Here is a 6,204-nt window from a genome sequence, read left to right on the forward strand (position 1 = left end):
ATGCTTTTTCACTGAGGCATCATCAAATTGAGACACATAACTTGGGCAAGAAAACTAAGAAAATAAAAATCTACTCAAATTTATTTTTTCCTTATCAGCTACTCTCAGCTGCAGCTGCAGCAGAATGGTTTTGTTGGGTGAAAGATTCCAAAAAAGATACTCTTTTGATGACCCTACAGGCTATAGCAGATGAGCTTTTTTTTCAATGAGTCTTTGGGCCACATTACTATAAAGAACTTCTGAAACTCCTATTAACTAAGCAGTCTATTGATCTATCAATCTATCTGTCTACATCTCATGATGTTGTAGTGAATTGTAATGATAGCTGGATTTAAATGGAGACACTTCACAGCAAATACCCTGTATTTTTAAGAGTACTTTCTGCACTGTATTTTAGGAATATAAAGAAAATGAGTAAGAACATAAGGAAATGTATTTTTAATGTATTTATATTGATTCAGGATATTAAAAAGGACATCTTTTTTTCACACATTCTTTGATTCATTAGTTCATTTGTTTAACTGTGTGTTCGCAAATAGAAATGGTAAAAATGTTGGTTGCTTCCTCCCTGAGGATGACAGGAGCAGGAAAGCATACAAGGAACATTGGTATTTTGTTTGCAATTTCAATTGTTAGGTTCGGAGTTATGTGGATAACCAGTACCCTTGACGGCTGGATATAAGAATGATCTCAGCTGTGGGACTGAGTCACAGGACAGACAGGCAGCCACAGGGCCTAGGGCTGCAACTGAAAGAGGACATCAATTCAAGATGAAATCTCTAATACCATGACCAAATCACCAGGGAGTGCACTACTTAGGATTCATCCTTTACCTGACAATTACAGGTAATAATAGAGCATTTAAGAACATACAGATATATTTTTAATCTACCAGAATTATTTTACTCCTTAGGGATCAACAAACCTTTACCTGTCTGTTGAAGAACAGATAACTAGGACCATGGTTGACATGAGACTGTCCTGAGCCTGTATCCTGTATTTGAGCTGCTACTGCATTAAGAACTGGCTAGATTATGCCATCTCTAGGTATTCTCAACAGCAAAGTAACTGAAGTTCATTAAAGTTCTTTTAAATACATTTAATATACAAATATTTGCACTGTAATGTGCCCAGTCTTTAGAGCTTGAAGCATTTTCAGCCTTACAGTAAAGAGGTAGGTTATGATCCCTTTTGCTTCCTTCACACGCATGAGTACACAGGACAAAAAACTGTCTGGCATCAGTCTGATTCTCTCCTGATGTCAGAATCCAAGAGTCCATGTTTGTAGTAGATGCTGGAGGAGAAAGAAAGAATATCAAGAAGCAAGTATCCATAAAGACAGATCTATTTCAGAGAACTCCAGCTGGGAGAAGTAACTTTCTTTTTTACCTTCAAGTTGTTGTTTATAAGCATGTTAACTTCATAGGGTAAGCTAAGGAGCTGTTCACTGTTACTGAGTGATGGGTTTCATAATCCATTATGTAAGTAAGAAATTTAGAAGCCTTTGCAATTAGTGGAGTTCCCCCCCGGCATCCTCAGTAGTGACACAGTGGTTGGAAGCAGTATGGATGAAGTTACAGATGGGACGTGGGCAACGGAAGAATTGCAGTATACATCTTTTTCTCACTGAATACACAAATAGAGCTTGAACTGGCATGAACTGTGATGACAAAGGACAGTTCCATCCACTCTAGTGTCATAACAAGCCTTGGCACAATCTGTCCTGTACACTTCCTTGATGTGGAGATGGCTGTAGCCCTGGATTTCTTGGCTGCTAATGTAATCAGGTTATCAGACCATTTGAAACAAATAGTGCTGTGGAGGAGATGGCCCTCTTGATATACACCTCAGCATACACCTCAGCCTCAGATTAATGAGGTTTAGGAAACAGCACAGGTACATTAATCTTTGGATTAAACTTTAGTATTGCTTCTGGGAAAAAAAAAAAAAAGAGTTACCCAACCAAACGTGAATACTACATTTGAGGAAGCAGACACATTGGCCTTGATTTCTTCCTACTTCATCACACCTGTTATCACTGGAAAAAGCACCTTGCTGAATACATGTAAGAATAAATAAATTTCCAGGGGCTCAAAAAGATCCAGGAAGGCTGTGAATACCAAAATCAGACCCTACTAACTGACGGGCTTCTAAAGACAGGAACAAATTGGCCTGTGCCTTAAAAAAGTTGTGCACAATTGGATGTGGAAATATTAAAATATTTATATATATATATTTGTGGAAATATTGAAAAATTGAAATGTCATGCAGTGTCCCAAGTTAGCTACCAGATGATTTAGTTCTTGACTGAATTAAAGAAATGATAGACTCCTTCAATTCTAACAGAGAGTTCAGGGTGGTTTTAAAAAAGTTGAGCAGACGGAAAGGTCCAACAGCATTTAATCTATATATATATTATAATCTGGTGCACTTTGTCAAATGAGCTTTGTGGACTAATTCTTATAGCCAGTGAGTACCTCTTTCATAAGGAAAGAACAGGCAGGTTCTCCGAATGCAGATCAGCAAACATTTGAGCCATAAAGTTAGGCAGCTGTGGGTTCTGTGTTAGTAAATTGGGAAAAGGCCAACTTCTGTGATTTCTCACTGAAAAGAAAGTGGAACTCCATATGGAAACCACTTACTTAATGCTTCTTCCTGTTTAATCCAGAATAAAATCTCCAAGACTATGCATGCTAAATTATCAAGCATGATTTTAATCACAACGTGCAAGAACATATTGGATTGACCAAGATCTCATAACTTTCTCAAAGGCAAGGCTAGCAGTGATGAAAATACCCCTGGCCATTGCTTGTTACCTCCTATCTATCTTCCCATGACCAGTGACAAAGCAAAACAAAACAAAACAAAACAAAACAAAAAACACAACAGAATGACATCAAAGTTCTTTGTCTTTGACTGGAAGCACCTTTGACTGGAAGCTCAAGCTTGCTGGTTGACAGCTATAGTTAACAACTCTAGTTATCCGATAGGAAGAGAATATTGGTCCAATCCTCAAACAGGTGGAAGCAGTACTTATTACAAAATACTCCTGGAAAAAAATTATGAGAAGGACTATTTTTCTGATTCAAGATATTTGATCCTCAGTGGCTGAGCACAGGCACATTCACATGGTGGGCATAGGAAGGAATGATACATGTGAAAATACAAAATGGATTTTAAAAATTAAAGTAGCTACATTATATATATGTGTGTATATATATATATATATGTACATACTCTGTCTTTTTATAGAATCCCTCTTATACACAAGGGGGACTAACACTGTGAAGAAGCCCAGGAGACAGATAAATAATAAGCAACTTTTCAGGTGTATTCACACTGCTAGAGGAGTGTAAAATGAGCTCAAATATGAATGAGAATCAAGGACCCTGCTCTGCTGAATCTTCTTTCCTATTAGAAAGATCTTTGGCACAGTGAATGAAATAAAATTAATTCAGTTTAGTTTAACACATCGCAGCATGTCTACTAAATTCAGGCTCTATTGTGAAACATGGCTATGCAAAAAAGAAAAACAAACAAAAAAACTTCTTTCATGGCTGGCTCTTGTTATTTTAGAAACACGGAATTTTTTAGGATTTTATTAGTAGCTATTATTGCAGATATTAATGTAACCCGAGTTATGAGTAAATCTAAGGAAGAATAAAGTCACTGTATCATAAATCATCAACTTAATTCCTTACTAGTCATCGAGTTCTTGAAAATCCTAGCTTTGATCAGGCACGAAGTGTGGCTTATCACTGAAAATTTAGATATTGACCAAAAAAGAACTAAGTTCAAGAAGCACTTTGGTACTTTTTCTTAAAGGAAACAGGGATTGAAAGACATGCAGGACAGAAAAATGGTTTAAAAGCAGTCTGGTTAAGAAAGTATGATGGTTTGGGTTTGCTTTTGTATTATTAAAATATAAACCTTTTTTCCCTGTTTTTCAGATTCTTTTCAAGTGATAGCGTTGCTCCTGAGAAACCACTTGAAAGCATTATTTAATACCTTTTTTTTTTTTCCAAAAATTACTCCATTTTACATATTCCTGAAGAGCTCCCATTATTTTTTTCACGTGCCAGGAATTGAACATCTAAAATTGCAAAGAGGAAAATGCATGTGCACCTGTGATTATTACTAATTTTAGTGCAATACTAAGATGCCTTAATCCATCACCATTCAAATCCCTTGCAAAGGACCTCCCAAATTCTCTGCCTTCTGAAACATGTTTGCTTTACAGAAAAATCACAACAAAATAATAATAACAGTCTTGAAGTGTAGAGGGGTAATCTCTATCACCAGATTATTTTTAGACTGAGATAGACAAACATCTGTGAAGACACAGAGGCGCTGCCTCAGGCAAGAGGATGAACCTGATCACCTCTCAAGATCCCTTCCAGTCCTCTCCTTGTGATTCTTTAGCAACCGTGTCTCTGCTCTGGCCATAGAGAGTTGTCTATCCATTTCCTTGAATAAAAGGATTTGACAGCATTTTTTTTCTGTGGAGTGATAGCAGAAATCATTGCCATTGCCCTTTAAGTCTCTCAAGTGTGCTTGAATTCAGTTCTTTGTGTTACCAGGACTGGAGACAGAAAACTCTGGCCTACTAGTGATAGAAAATCCTGGCCTCAAATATATGAAAATATAAAATAGTTAAAATATTTTGCAATTAACTGTGTGAAAGGGTGGTTTATTGAATAACTGTTAAGATGTATTAGTGGTCCAATTCTGGTTCAAGCATGTTATGCAGGCATTAACCTCTTGTACTTTCTATCACAGGAAAAACTGCCTGAGTAAGAAAATTGACTACAACTTCTGACTTCCCATCATCCTGTATGTGAGGTTTGTCCAATTTATGGTTTCTCTTTTTCTTCATGAATGAAACACTCCTGTAACCTGAAATAAAGTTACAATATTTTCTCATTTCTCTTTGAATATATTCTTCTATGAAAAGAAACATGTTCTTTGCTGTTCAGACTCTCAACAAACTCAAACAGGCTTTAGCCTTTTATTTGTGCGGTGGTTTAGTTAAGATGAGAATTCAGATAGCAAATGAAGAGAAAAACATTTTTCATTTCCAAAAAAAAAATACACGTTAATCAGTTTCATAAATGTCCAAATGAAATAACTTGATAGTACATGAGAAGATGAAAAAGAAGAGGGAAAAACAAAACAAAATGAAACAAAACAACCAAACAAAAAAAAAGCAACAAAGCAACACACCCAAATAATGCCTTGTTAAGGACTTTCCTCTTAAATTGCTGAAACATCCTAAATTGATCCATTCGGTAAAACCCATGTTCCAGTGAGATTTTATAATTCTTCGGCCTTGTTCAGTGTGTACATCCTGCGTGGGCAAACTGCAAGGGTGTATAAAGGAGGCATGTCACCCACACTTGATATTACAGCTAATCTACTTCATTTTCATTTGTGCACATTCTACTCACTTAAGCAATTGCTACATATACTTCCACTCAACAGCTTGCAATAGAAAGAATGCTATTACAGTATTTAACTGAAGTAATAACTACTGCAAGGCTGCCTAGCCTCCTGACAATCAGGACCTGAATTATATTACAATGTTTATATTGGGATTCGATGGTGAATAAGGTCTATAATGCTTGTGGTGGTGCAAAATTATTCAAGAGCAATGGAGCCCTTCAGGGGAGCCCTTCAGTTAGACTGCTCTGAAGTGGAGACCTCAGTCCTGACTATAGCCAAGCCAAGGTATGAGCTGTACAACGTTATGTGCAGGCAAGATGTCTGAGCTGACAAAGCCATTTTTTCCTGTGTCTATATATGCATGAGTTTAGAAAATTACCATGTATTCAGGTACACATAATAGTTAATAGCCATGTAATATGCGTAAGTGTCCATCAGCAACATCACCACAGGGCAAGTGCATAGATAAACTTCAGTCCTGTTAAAAGATGCATACTTACGGTTATCACTAGTTTTCTGACTGCTCACAACAGCACTGGGCTTGGTTATCTCTGCCTTGAATGGTGATAAGTTGTCAGAGAAACTACGTATGTATGTTTTTGCTCATGCACAAGTGTTGCAATCCAGAAAACAGTATGTAGCTTCCGCAAACATTCGTTAATCTCTGTGTATATTTGGGATGATTTTTTTCATGTCTCTTTTCTGAACCTTTTTGACAGCAGGTTGGGATGTAATCATCACAATCTAGAGGCAAAGAATGAA

The sequence above is a fragment of the Anser anser genome, assembly GCF_964211835.1.
Source record: "Anser anser genome assembly, chromosome: 2".
NCBI classification, from domain to species: domain Eukaryota; kingdom Metazoa; phylum Chordata; class Aves; order Anseriformes; family Anatidae; genus Anser; species Anser anser.